General features: G+C 35.9%; 1 pseudogene; it reads right to left on the bottom strand.

The window, feature by feature from the left end:
• Positions 1–11,147: 11,147 nt before the first annotated feature.
• Positions 11,148–13,044, bottom strand: LOC112031895 (bidirectional sugar transporter SWEET17-like; annotated as a pseudogene).
• Positions 13,045–15,096: the final 2,052 nt, after the last annotated feature.

Genomic DNA, 15,096 nt, shown 5'->3' with positions numbered 1-15,096 from the left:
AGAATTTGAAGACAAAGAAAGGATAGTAAGATAATGTTATACCCCTGGTTGAGACAAAGAATCCTGCAGGTACACTCTGGCCTTAATGCATGGATTTTTTTTTTTTTTTCAATGTTATTTTATTTGTTCGCCATCGATGTTGAAGAGATCGTGACAATAGAAAATAATTCGAAAATTATTTAGAGATAAAATTGTTAAAATTTGAACCATGTGGAACAAATTGACTGCAAACTGAAATTTGGAGGGATAAAAATTTATTTCAACCAAATTTTTTCAAATAATTGAACTACTTTTGAAGTGCATGCATGGACGGGTTTTTATTCTCACACATTTACTATTACACTTTTTTTTTTCATATCTATGTTTATGTATTATAACGTGGATATTTTCGCATCAATTATAGATATGTGTGTAAAATAATAGCGTGAATAAGTGTGAAGGAGTGTAAAAAGAATATTTTTCATGCATGGATATCTATTTCTAAGGATTGTAGAGTCCACTGCAACAATGCATAGGACAATGAACATGTTCGACGGACACTGAAAGACAATCTTATCTTTTTTAATGTTGGACAATAGGATTGTAAATAAGTTGGCAACTCAGTACATGTGCACCTCTGCCCACTACATTGCAATCTAGTGCCCTTCACTTCACCGCCCCTCTCCAAAATAAAAGAAAAATAATTAAAAAGTAAGCCACTTCTTGATGTGATTTGATTTGAATTTTGATTTGCCAATTGTGCTATGTACTTCCAGTCTCCCATCATACGATTCACTCTAAGTACATTTAAATAATTTAATTCATTTGTTGTTGGTAAAACTCTATTACAAATACTTTAAAAGTCTAAAATACTATTGCAATTAAGAATCTGTTTGTTTAAAGATTTCTAGTATCGTTATTTAAACGTTATGCAAATATGTATGAGTTAAAAAATATTGTTAAAATGCGTGTTTCAGTGTTTAAATATTGAAAACTGCTATTCAAACAACTGTACCAAACACTCCCTAAAAAATTTATTGCCAAAAATCTCAAAAAGTTTCTAGATTTAATTTAAAAATGCTTTCATCATCTAATAATCTTTTATTCAGATGAAAATTCAATCTTTAACTAAATAAATCTACCAATTTCTTAAAAAAAAATTAAGGCTCTTAAAACACGTTTTCAATAGTGCTCCAATACACCCTTTTAATCTTTTATCATTCATATATGAAAATGTATTACTATTTATCAATCTTTTTTTTTTTAACCTTTAGTTTGGTAAGACTTCTAGCTCGTGAAGGCATTATTTACTATACCAAGTACACAAAAAGATAGAAGCTTGTAAGAGAAACTCCTATCAAGATTCTTTTATGTGGAGCTAAATTTGGTGTATAGTAGAAATAACAATTGCTGATAAGAAACTTCATGCTAAACTAAAGTAATAGATACCTTATTTTAGTTTATCTTTTTCACCATAGTTTTAAAAATTATTTGCTAACCACCAACAGTTGCCAGTCAAAACTTATAAAAAAACGACATTAATAATGCACAATATTCAGCACGTATTACCTAACTACAAAACCTTTTTTCTCCTTTCTGTTTTCTCACAACGAAACAAAACTTAAACCAAAAGAAGAATGCTCAGATATATACATGGTTTTTGATCTTGGATGGTCAATTTTATTCGTTAGTAATGTATCTAGGAACATGCTCATAAACATAATAATTATATATATATATATATATGTGTGTGTGTGTGCGCGTGTGTAGGTAAGTCCATAAAATATATGTGACTCTTAATTAATGTTTTTTTTTTCTTAGATAAAATGGATTTGAACTATGATATCCATTCTATGATGACTGTTGTTTAATATCAAGCCAAGACATCGATTGATTTTTTTTGTTTATGTGGGATTCAAATATCTGTATCTTTTATTAGAAGACAAAATACTTTATTAATTGAACTAAATGGGACTTACATTTTAAATTAAATTTTTGGTAATATAAATTGTCCCAAAAAAATTTTATATGTTGTTTATTATAAATGTAAGGCTAGTACATTTCATTTCTATTAGTTCATTAATAAAAACAATATCATCTTAACTATATTTTAAGCAATTAATCATTAGCGTGAATGAGAAAGAAATTTTTTTTTTTTTTTTAAGAAAAAAAAAGTTTGACCAAACGTTTCAAGTACAAAATTAGATATATTATCAACCAAGTAGGCCAAATCAATTGTATGCCCATGTACTTGTAGAACAAGTAACTTAGCCTTGGGTTAGTTTAGGGTTAGTCAACTATTCTCTAGTATATAAACGCTATATTGGGTTCTTTATAACGAATACAAACCCTCTATACCACTTTTTGTGTTCCACCAATCGTAACTTGTCATGTGTAAATTTTTTTCTATTTTAAACTTAACTTTGGTTATTTTATAAGAAATGTCAAACAAATACATGATACGTTGTAATTAGTAGAACATAAAGTAGAATACAAAAAGAAGTACAGAAGATTTGTATTCTTTGTAACACAAGGCTTAATATAATATATAGCCATCAATGGCTCTAACACCATGGACATAAGTAGTTAAGCGGAACCACAAAAATCTTTGTGTGTATTCTCTTTCATGCTTCTGCTTATTATTCAATCATTACACACAATCACACAACAACTTTAACACAAAGGTTGTGATATTGGTAATCTAACTAAGTGATGAATTCGGATTTAGTTCATATTTAATTAAAATAAGAATAAATAAACAAACAAGCAAATAGTATTATTATTATTATTATTATTATTAGGCTTAGTGTGATACTTGATAATAAATTCACCTTTGGGATTCTTGACATTAAGAATAGAAAAACAGAGCTATCAAAAAAAGAATAGAAAGAACAGAAAAGAAGACTACTAAAAAAATGACAGTATAGGAGAGGTAAAGAAAAAAAAGAAAGGAAAGTAAATACCCCATAGAATATGAAATATAGTGAAATGAAATGGGACAATCCATAAAAGTTAATCATAAAATTTGGCAGCTCGCCTTATGATCAGTTTCTATAAGTTTCTTTGGGAAGAAGACGAACCAGAAGGACCAGGACATGAGCAGACTATAATCTGACCACGAACTCCATGAAAGTTGCCCTGAAAGTTGGCTAGGAAATAAGAAAAATTAACTTCATTGGCCATATATATATGAACCTTAGAAGATGCACGGGCACCCTGTGAAGATAGATGCGTAGCACGAGACTGGATTTATCCCCAACCACACGGCATTGTAATTGAGTGAATTGAGACCATCATGTGGTGATTTTTGTTGAGTGTTTTTTCTTTCTTTTTTATTTAAGATAAAATGGCAGTCTTTTTTCTTTTCTTTTTTCTTTGTTTGAGTTGATATATGAGAAATTTGATGATTCATTATTTCTTTTTCTTTTTTTAATTAAAAAAAAAAAGTTGGAAAGGTGATTCATTAATGTTGACATCTAGTGGGTTTTTTTTTTTTTTTTTTGCATGTAATTACTCACTTAGCACAAAAATTAAAATACTTAAATTAGACACATGGCACAACATTAAGTTTCAATTGAAATCTAAATTCAATTTAGATTCTAATTGCTTCTTCAACCAAAAAAAAAAAAACCCCAAGAATCTTATAACTTAACTAGTATTTTTTGGTGTTTCCAACATATACATCTAGAATTCAAATTTCTACTCTTCTATTGTTAATATTGAATTATCAAAAAAATAAAATAAAATAAAATAATAAAAATAAATGACTAACATTGCCAGTGGTGGTTGTGGTGGCGGTGGCGATTGGTTTTAGCTTCAACAATGTTTTGATTAGGCCTGTACTTTTATATAATCGAATTATAAAATGATAAAGTTTCTGCCCTAGGATCGCCTAGGAAACTTTTGTTTATGATTTTCTGAATTTTGAGCGTTTGGCATCCAATTGGTAGGGTCTAGATTCTTGCATTTTTGTTTCTTTCTTTGACTGATTGAGAGGCTTTGTGTTGAAGTAATTTATTTTTATTTGATTGTTATATAGTATTTGTTTGGATCACGGCGTGTGCATCCACGTCTGGCGTTTTTGCCCTTTTTTTTTTTTTTTTTAAGTCCAGCACCTCTTGCACTGTTTATGGGACATAAATAGTGTAAATAGGCAAATGCACAGTAATTTCATTTTGAATAGTAACCGGAAAATCATTTTTTATTGTTTTCAGTTTTTAACTTTCAGCAAAATAAGTGGTATCTAAATGCATACATTATGTTTTTAAGAGGAGCGTAGCATTAATAGGTTGTTGATTTATAAGGCCATCTATGTGTATCATTTAAAAAAATCACAATACTCCTTAAAAAAGTTATGTGACTAAAATTACACATGAATGATCTTTTCAATTTCCACATAATGAATTGGAGGAAAATAACTCCAAATTGATTTGAAACTAATCATTTCTCTATTATGATATAAGGTTCAAGTGATAGTCCAATAGTAATGACATTTTTTGTGATCTCTTGTATTTGTGATTCAAAGTTTCAAACATCACCTCTCTCTCTCTCTCCCACTATCTAACTAATAATAATAATAATAAAATAAACATTTATTATGATATTTGAAACGTAGGTTTGAGCCCTTTTTATCTACCAATTTCTTTTTTTTAAAAAGATAATTACAACATGCTGCTAACCCTATAGCTCGAACCCTTTCCCTCCTAAACCCCCAAGCACTTTGTGCATGAGGAGGTACCAATTCCGCTACAAGGCCTTTTTATCTACCAATTTCAGTTATCACTTGCCAACCTCTACTAGAGATAAACCATTTACGACTTGGAATAAAACGCTGAAAATGTTTGTAAGATTGTATCCGTTTGGAAACAACTTATTTATCTTTTTGCTATAAAAAATTTGCTGAAAGTGTGCTAAAATATACTTGTACCTTGAAGATTTTTTAAAAAGTAAAAAAAAATAAATAAATAAAAAAAGATTTTAAAAAGCTAAACATAAAAGTTAAAAGCTAAAAATTAAGTTTATAAGCTAATGTCAAACAGACACACAAGTCCACTAAAACAATTGCATGTTTAGCACCTATCAATACATTGATGACTCTAATATTACTGAAATAAACTGTCTTTAGTATAACAATTCTCAAAAATTGTGGATATTATGAGATTTTTCATTATAATGAAAACAGTATTAGGCTTCACACGTCAGCTTTTCGTGATAGTGCAAAACAATATTTTATTTTCTTACTTTAGTAATGAAACAATTATCATAATACAGCTACCATAATAATATATATCTAATCGTGCTACAATAATAGATTTAGTTAACTTAACCAATTAAGTTTCTTATCATTAAATAAAAAATTTGAAGTTTAAACACTGTTTAAAAATTAATTAGTATCTCAGATCTGATAATAAAGAACAATTATTATAGAATAGGGACCATAAATTGAAGTTCTAATGTGTCTATCCAAAAAATAAAAATCATGCTCAGAGTTTGTTGACTTTAATCTAAATTCATGAATGATTGGAAACATGGTTTGTCCGCAGTTTTAGCACAATGTACATGTCAATGACAATAAGTTTGACATGCATGCTATTAACAGCAAAAAGATTCTCATAATTAAGCTTAGACAACACCAACTATGAAGATAAAATTAACTAGATTATGTGAGACGAGCTCTCGTGCACTACGCTAATTGATCACATTTGAAGCCGCAAAACATGGATCAATTATTATATACCTAAGCCTATATTGATGAGGTCGATCAAGTTAATTATTCCTGACATGACTTTCAAAATTTTATTCTTAAGTTCCATATGGAGACTGAAAAGAATAAGGAATATTGGGGCATTATTAACTAAAGCACATCTGAATAATGGTCCATTGACTTCATAAAACTCCCCCACATGGGTTTCCAATGGCAATCGTTGTCAGAAATTAATAACAAAATGAAGGACCATAATAAAAAAATTAAAAAAAAAAAAAAAACTATTTTTTAGAAGAAGGACAACACGATGTCTCTCTTGTATAGGAAAATAGTAGATATCCTAAAAGAAAGGGAAATTCTTTTTGTGGGGCCAGAAAATCAGGTAGCCTTGGCCCACTCCAAGCCGGGCCCAAGGGCCCACGCCGAGGATGCATGAGGGGTCCGAGGATGAAAGCGCGAGGACCGACCCCCGAGGAACATATCCGAGGATGACCCCGTCCTCAGGCGTCCGAGACCTCGGAAGAACACGAGCAACACCCCACCAAAGGGGACTCCTTGAATATCCGAGGAGGAGGGGGTCCAATGCCACGCGTCGGCGACGGGAGCACGGCGAAGGAGCAAGCTTTAGGCGAGCTGTCACCTCTGCATTGAATGCGCTCATCTAACCCCCTCTGGCCGCATTAATGGGGATGTAACCCCTTGACAGGGTAACATTGATCATTGTGAGCCACTCGAATACGGATAAGGCCTCTGATGGGACGAACGGTCAGAGGGAGGCCAATGGATGATCAACAGAAGGAAGGAGGGAGTAGGAGGAAGAGAACTATATAAGAAAGGCGAGCAAAGCAGTTTAGGGGGGGAATTTTCGATTATTGAAGAGAGGGAGATAGAATGACTCCTAGGTGATGTCGGTTCTAGGGGGGAACCTCCTCGGACGAGGGCCGAGGAGCTATCCTTAGTCGTAAATTGGGCTTACTCCCCTTCAATGGGAAAATGTGGCTTGTGTTCCGTTGCTAGTCTGTTAGGGCCTGACCCTTCGTCCCACTCTCTAAAAATGTATTGTTAGGGAACCTTCCTAAACTGAGTCCCTACACTTTTCTATACATTATACAGTATACGTAAATTTAAGTTGTAGAGATATAAAAAGTGACAAATATTGTGCACATTTGCAAAAAGTGTACAGTATTTTTTTTTTTTTTGGCAAATGTGTACAATATTTGCCACTTTTTATACGTCTACAATATAAATTTCATTACAAGTACAATGTAAACATATAGAAGTCCCTAAAGAAAATAGCTCAAGTTTGGCATAAAAATAAAAAATAAAAAATTTAAAAAAAAAATCCTCAAAACAAATTGTGCATCATGACATACTTAACTTTTCTTCTTTTTTCTCTCTCTCTTTTTTTAAGGTATATAATAGGGGAAGAGAAAAGTGGAGTTTGAACCCTGCACAAACATAAGATACTATAAATAATATCATTATTGTTGGGTTATCACTTAAATCTCATTCAAAACTTTCAAGTGGAACCATATTTCAACCAATGTCCAAAATATATATATATATATATATATATATATATATTATATATATTTTTTTTTTTTTTTTTTTTTTTTTTTTTTTTTTTTTTTTTTTTTTTTTTTTTTTTTTTTAACGTGGTGGTGTTTTTCATTTGCAAACCCGCACGCCTTTCAGCGTCACTTCCATCTGGTTAACCGGGAAAATTTGCAAAAGGTGCTGAGGGCACCGGTGTATATAAACGAGGACGACAACCAGGTTAGGGCCGCCCACATAATTTTGGTTTATACACCTACCCATAAATCATTCCCGGTTCCAAAGCACGTCATCCTCGCCAACGATCCTCGACTTCAGAGGATTACTGTGATCGAGGACGAATTTTCGTTCCCCGAGGAGCCCTCCGACCAGGAAGCTGTCCCATTAACCGTCCCTTCTTCTTCCCAACTGTTCGCCGAGGTCGTCGAGGAAGCTCCAGAGGGGGAAGGGGACGCGTTTGACGTTTTCGCTCAGCTTGATCAGTCCGAGGATCCTCCCGGGGACTTGGGTGATCCCAATTTGAGTGAAGCAGACTTCCTTGCTTCAGAAGCCCCTCCTCAGCCGACAATGGGTTACAAGAGGAAACCCACCACCAACTTGCTGGACCTGCTTGAGGGCCAGCTGAGGGAGTCCCAACAGAAAACTCCTACTCCTCCTCCGAAGGCTAAGTCGACTTCCCCTCCGCAGAAGCTCCCTCCTTCTCCTTCTCAGACGCGCTCGCCCTCTGGGTCCGTGCCTGCTGGCCCTAAGAAGAAGAAGGATAAGGGTAAAAGGATCGTGGAGGATATGGTGTCCTCACAGGAGGAGGACACTACTCTGCAACCGTCCAAGCAACTTAAAATAGGCGGCCAGAGCCAGGAGAGGCAGGTCGTCGACACCACCTCCTCCTCGGTCCAGGCCTGGCTCCCAGCCCCGATGCTCCGTGGGGAGCCCTTGAGGGATAACGCCTCCCTCAGGGACTTCAATGAGGGCGAAGGCGCGCGCGTGGCTGATGCGCTGGAGAGGAGCTTGCTATTCTCAGTAGATATGGCTGAGCTTAACTCTTTGACGAGCGAGCAGGTCTTCCTCAGCCTCAAGCGATATGTGGGGATGGTAAGGGCTAGAACCTCGACTCTTCCCCCACTCTTTTTATTTTATTGGGCTTATAGCACATTGGTTGTTCTGGCAGGCTGTCTAAGCTATCTTTATGTTGGAGGGGGCGGCAAACAAGCAGAAGGAGGACCTCAAATGGGAGCGTGCTTGGCGCTACCAGGCCACCGGGACTCTGAAGAGGTCCGAGGCTGACCTCACCAAGGCCCGAGAGGCTTTGACGGCAGCGACCAGGGAGCGGGACAGTGCACTGTCTGGTCTCGAGGGTGCCCAAACCCAGGCCAATGAGCAAATGAGGCGCCTGGGCGAGGCGGAGGAGCAATTGCGGACTGCGAGGGGTCTAATCGCTGATTTGCAGGCTAAGGTGACAAAGGCCAAGGAGTCCTAGAGGGAGGCCGAATTAGCCAGAGACCAGGCTCTGCAGGCTAAGGACGAGGCTGACCATGGCAGGGAGATGGCCGAGTGTGCCAAGAAGGAGGCTGAGACCGCAGCCTATATTGATGGGATGGCTTCGGTAGAGGCCGCCTACAAGGCTCAAGTCCCGGGGGTGTGTAGGTGATATTGTTCCCAGGTCTGGGCTGAGGCCCTCAAACAAGCTGGGGTAGAGGGCACGTCCGACCTATGGAAGGCAGAGAACGTGTACTACCCCCCCGCCATCCGCGAGGCCGCCCTTGAGGACCCTAAGGTTGGGGAGATTGTTGAAGAGGTGGGGGCAGCTGAACTAGGGGAGCATTCGGGTGAGGAGGTGCCCCAAGAGATAGTGGAGATCCCTTCCGATGATCCAACCCCCACCATTGAGGAAGCAGCTGCTCTCGCCGTACCCCCGCAAGCCGTCCCCTCAGGCCAGCGCTCGGAGGGGTGAGGGGTTGCCTCCGTCCAGCCTGAGCAAAAGGAGTAGACTCCCCGGCGTCTCGGCTTGTCCTACTTCCACGTTGTCATTTTATTTTGTTGTGCTTCTCCTCTGTGTACAGTGGCTCTTGCCATGCAATTTTTACGAACTTATGCTTGTAATGCTAATTTAATTTCCCTTTATTTGAATTGCTTATTTGTGTACACGCTGCCTGCTTTTCCTTTTTTCCTTAGATTTGTACGATTTTAGCTTGAATTGTATGTCGACCAATCGCGCCAGTAACGATGATAAGGAGAGAGAACGTATGCATGGGCAGCTCTCTTGCGTCTCAAGGGCTAGGTGGGGCATGGTCCTTTCCTAACTTGGGATATTTTGTAATTAGCCTCCCTATAGGCCTGAGTCCGAGGGCCATGCGATGCCCCTGTCCTGTTCGGCACCCTGGTCTAATTGAGCGGTTAGTTTCCCTATAGGCCTGAGTCCGAGGACCATGCAGTGCCTTGGTTCTGTCTAACGCTTTCATTTCTCTGTAAGTATCTGGTTTCCCCATAGGTTTGAGTCCGAGGACTATGCAATACCTTGGTTCTGTCTAGTACCCAGGTGTAGAGGAGCGGTTAGTTTCCCCATAGGCCTGAGTCCGAGGACCATGCAGTGTCTTGGTTCTGTCTAACGCTTTCATTTCTCTGTAAGTATCTAGTTTCCCCATAGGTTTGAGTCCGAGGACCATGCAATACCTTGGTTCTGTTTAGTACCCAGGTTTAGAGGAGCGGTTAGTTTTCCCATAGGCCTGAGTCCGAGGACCATGCAGTGCCTTGGTTCTGTCTAACGCTTTCATTTCTCTGTAAGTATCTAGTTTCCCCATAGGTTTGAGTTCGAGGACTATGCAATACCTTGGGTCAGTTTTTGTTGCCCAAGCCCAAAGGATATGGGTTAAAGGCCCAACGAACTCAGAACAATGAATTTGTAGAGAGTGGATCGAAGGTTTAGGCGCCAATTGTAGGGTCAGTTTTTGTTGCCCAAGCCCTAAGGATATGGGTTAAAGGCCCAACGAACCCAGAACAATGAATTTGTAGAGAGTGAATTGAAGGTTTAGGCGCTGGCCAGCGTTCACGAAGCATGAACCCCTTTCTTTCTTTGAAAAATACTTAGAGCAATTTATAACTGGGGAAGCCTCCTCGGACCAAAGACCCCCCTCCAAGACCCCCCCAAAAAACCCTCTAAAAAGCCCCCCAAATACATTTTGCTCACATTTCTTATATATCCTCATCTTCTTCCTCCTATTGATCATCTATTGGCCTTCCTCCTGACCGCCTATCCCATCAAAGGTCATATCCGTGCTCAAGTGGTTCACCCTGATCGATATCGCCCTGGCAAGGGGTTACATCCCCATTAATGCGGCCAGAGGGGTTAGGTGAACGTATTCAATGCCGAGGTGACGGTTCGCCCAGAGCTTGCCCTTCTCCGTACCGAGGTCTCGGACGACCGAGGATAGGGTCATCCTCGGACCCATCGTGCGTCCTCGGCGTGGGCCATTTGGGCCTGGGTTGAAGTGGGCCTTAACTACTCGATTTTCTGGCCCCACAAGATTATTACAGATCAAACTTTTATAATTTTGCAAGTTTCAAAATCGAATAAATCCTATATTATTAAAATTTAAAATCGTATCAATTTACATTTTGATATTTTGATATAGATTTTCGGATTTGATTGGAAGTTTAAAATTGATATGAGTTTAAAAAATATATGACTCAATTTGAAAATAGCGAAATTATGGGTTTAATTTATGGTAACAGTTTTAAACTTTATGGTTTAATTTGAAAATTTTAAAATTATGAGTTTGAATGTAAAATCGACCTTAAAGTATAGGCTAAAATTGTTATTTGCCTCAAATTAAAGAATTATAATTAAGCATTGATGCAGCTTTTTGAGTGACCCAAAAATTAATTGATGGGTTGTCTACTAGGATGTTAACAATGATTGAAAGTTGAATAATTTGATGCAAGTTAACAATACTATTTTCTACAAGACATAAAAAAGACAAATCCAATAGAGTGTGTACAAAAATAGAACTTTTTATGTAATACCCTCTACTTTTATTAATCACTGGCGGCTTTTTCTATAGAATTATTATGACCTATAACTACTAGTCACTTCTCCTGTATGATTGGATTGGAGGCCTCCTGGGATGAGTGGTTCATGTTGCTGTTGATCCTCTAAGACATCAAAGACTTGCTTGGATGACTTATTAGGTTTCCAGTAAATTGCATAGAGAATCAGTTGAGCCGTTCCAAGTAAAAAACCAGTCCCATTTGGTAACTACAAGAAAAACCCAGCCTATAATCAATACATTATATATATACATAAATCTTTAATGTGCATATAAGCAATACTAGGTACGCAATATTTCATAAAATTTTTACAACTACTCAGTATTTACGACTTGTTATAACTGAAGCAATATCACTTTCATTAAATTATATTGCTAATACCACTTTTATTATGCATTAATCAGGCTAGATCATGTTAGCTGTAATGAAAAATTTAATATATGTTCCTTGACTTGTTGATATACGAACCATAACTTCATTGCAAGATTGTAAAAATAAAAACAAAAGATCTGAGAACTTACCCCAACAAACCAGTCTTTTGTGAGCAAGGCATAGATGGTCCAAACTCCTCCATTTACGAAAAATATGAATGACAGAAGAAAAGGCATGTACTCCACACTCTTTGTGGTCACCACCGTTTTCTATAACCATTTGTTACATGAAATTAGATTACATGAGAATTTGAAGCAACATTGTATGTACGAAATTGCCTTCTTTTTTCAGAGATCTAAAATATATTCTTGTATTACCATAGCTGAGAGAGGTGAAGCATATGCAATCATACTGAAGATTACACACAATAACCCTGCAACATCAATCCGCGCTTCTTCATGTAGCAAGAATTGTGTAAGCAAAATTGCTGCTGCTGGAAAACCCACATCCAAAATTGCAACAAGGATGGCAGTCCTAGTCTTAATTACATAAAAATCAGTAATAAATAGTGTCATAATGATATTTAGTGAAAACTTAAACTCACTCATTGGAAAAGAAAAAGAAAAAAACGAAAGCATACCTTCATTCTTGGAGGTGCAAGAAGTAGAAATATTGTGAGAAAAACGATCTCAACTACACCACCAAACATATTAACAGTGGCGACGAGCAAGCTATCAGGTTTAATAAGTCCATAGTATACCCAAAAGTATGCATTCAGCAATTTGCAAATGTAAGGAAGGCTCTCAAATTCCTCGGTAGATCTACGCTTTACAATTCGCCAAAACGTTGGCCTGCAAATTATAATACAAAATACTTCTCTTTTCACTTGGTTGTCATTAGAGATCAAATTCGGACTTGTAAATCTTAACAAAAAAGTAGTATTAAACAAGTAAATAAATAAAAATCCTTGCAAAATCGAGTTTACTTACAAAGGAGAAAGGTAGAGTAGCCCTGACATAATATTACCTGAAACGTATACAAGAAAGCAGGTATTAAAGAACTCTTTGAATCAAATCTAAATTCAATCATACACATAACATTCTATATGGAAAAACATATCATTTTTTACCTAGAACCCCAAATATGTTAACTAAGCTTATCATGCTGAGAAAGACTAAATTCACTTGAACACAAACACTAATGAATGGATTCTGGGAATGATCTTTGTTTTTTTTTTTTTTTTGGGAGGGGTTTGTAGAGTGACGAGCTTTTCAGGCTTCAATTATGTTTGAATGTATAACAGAACTTCAGTTTGAGCCATCAAAAACCAATGTGTCTGCTAGTTTGTCTTTTCTTGTAGCCATCACTCTCTTTTGGTGTGTGTGTGTGTTTTGGTAGTAAAGAATGTACCAAACCACAGTTTGACCGGCGTATAAATGCTAAATCCAACATCATAAATTCATAATTAAGGTGTATACTTGTACTTGGTTTCTAGTTAGGCCAATTAGTAAAATATCTTGTTATTGAATAAGAAATTTGATATTTGAACTCCGCCTATAAATGAGAATGACCTAGATATCAATTATTCAAGAATTACATTTTTCATAATTATTGATATAGTTTATTGTGATTTTAGTATATAATAAAAATAATGTCAACCTAAATTCAAATGAAATTAATGTTTGCCAATCACAATAAGCCATAAAGTTACCAAAAAAAATATTACATCTTTTACATTACTCCAAAAATATATACCAAAATATGTGAATTGGACAAGTTTCCATACAATGATCACATGACACTGCGTGGTTGGAGATGAATGGTTAGCAAAGAACTGCAGCTATCCCTTCTCAATGGGTCAAAGTTTGACCAAAGAGTAAATGAGAATGGACACAACAATAACATTTTAGACAGGTCTTTGGGGCGTATTCAATCTTCTTATCTATGCATCTGATGTACATAAAATAAGTGGACGATAAAGCAGGGAATAATTCAATGTATAAAATGACCCTCCATCCCTGTCCACCCACCAAAAATGAAAAGGAACACGAAAACTAGGATATAGAATTCATGCTATATATTAGTGGGTCAAAAGCTATATATTAGAAATCACGAAAACTAGGATAAAATGACCCACTCATATTAGTGGTATATATATATACTACTAATATGAGTGGGTCACAAGCTAATTTACTTTGGTTTTTTTACTTTTCATCCTTCAATAATGGAATTTGTACAATGATTAATCAAGAATTTGAACATGGAATTAGTAATGCTTATACGAACTAGTTAGTAACATGAAATTCATACGGCTTCGAACTTTCTATCTTTGATTTTGAAATTGGGTTATAGTTGTAGATATATGTGAGTTTTGCATGAAATATTTGTGGAAATAGCATTACTTATTATAAATAAAAGCTTTAATTGAAATTGTATTGGCGGTAGCAAAACTTAATCTAACAATTAATTAATTACACATTGTCTAGAAAGTTTAGAAATTAAATGTGAAAGAAAACATCAGAAACGAATTGAACAAAGATTCCAAGACCAAGATCAAAGACAAGAGGCCAAAAACAAAAAGATAGTGCAAAAAGTTAAGTCCAACAGAGATAGATATGTTTTAATCTTTTAAAATGTTTGAGTACATGAAGACTGTTAGCAAACTATTCAATTTATTGGTCAAGAAGGAATGATAATGTCAATTCACATAACTAATAGTCAAAGAACGATAAGTGCAAACTCGGAATGTTTGTCTTCTAATGTTAACGTGATGCGATGCCAATAAATTCGAAATTTACTGCCACTCCTTCCGAGATTTAATTCATCTGTTTAAGGACTAATTCTACTATTTGGTTTAGAAAAAGAACAGGTGCCCGCTACAGTGTTACTAGTCCGTGATGTAACATGGTTGATCTCTCAGCAACCCAAAGTGTTTGGTAGCGTATTTTAAACAATAATTTTCAGTGTTTAACAATATTACACATATTTTTACATATTTTTTCAGCTATATATATTTTTTAAAAATACAAATAACGTTATTAGAACAATATTACTAAACGGGTTGAAATCCAAATTGAGCCTATGGCTTCCTCTCAACAACTCAATCTTTTGCAACATCTTTCTCTGTTGAAGTAAAAGTACAGCTCAAGATATGAATAATTTTATGACATTTTTATAACATATATAAATAATTTTATAACATTTTTTACAATAATTAAGTTAGTAAGTTTTTATTAGTTTGCATCTATTCATCATTGACATCACCTCTTGTGAAATTTTCTTTCTCTTACCAGCGTGATGTTAAACACTCAAAAAAAAAAAATGTAAAAAAAAAAAAAAAAAATGGTGATGTCAAACAAACGGATGGTGAATGTTAAACACTCAAAAAAAAAAAATGTAAAAAAAAAAAAAAAAAATGGTGATGTCAAACAAACGGATGGTGA

The sequence above is a fragment of the Quercus suber genome, unplaced genomic scaffold (assembly GCF_002906115.3).
Source record: "Quercus suber isolate HL8 unplaced genomic scaffold, Cork oak 2.0 scaffold_218, whole genome shotgun sequence".
In the NCBI taxonomy this organism is placed as follows: Eukaryota; Viridiplantae; Streptophyta; class Magnoliopsida; order Fagales; family Fagaceae; genus Quercus; species Quercus suber.
This window is presented reverse-complemented; position numbering and strand designations above follow the sequence as displayed.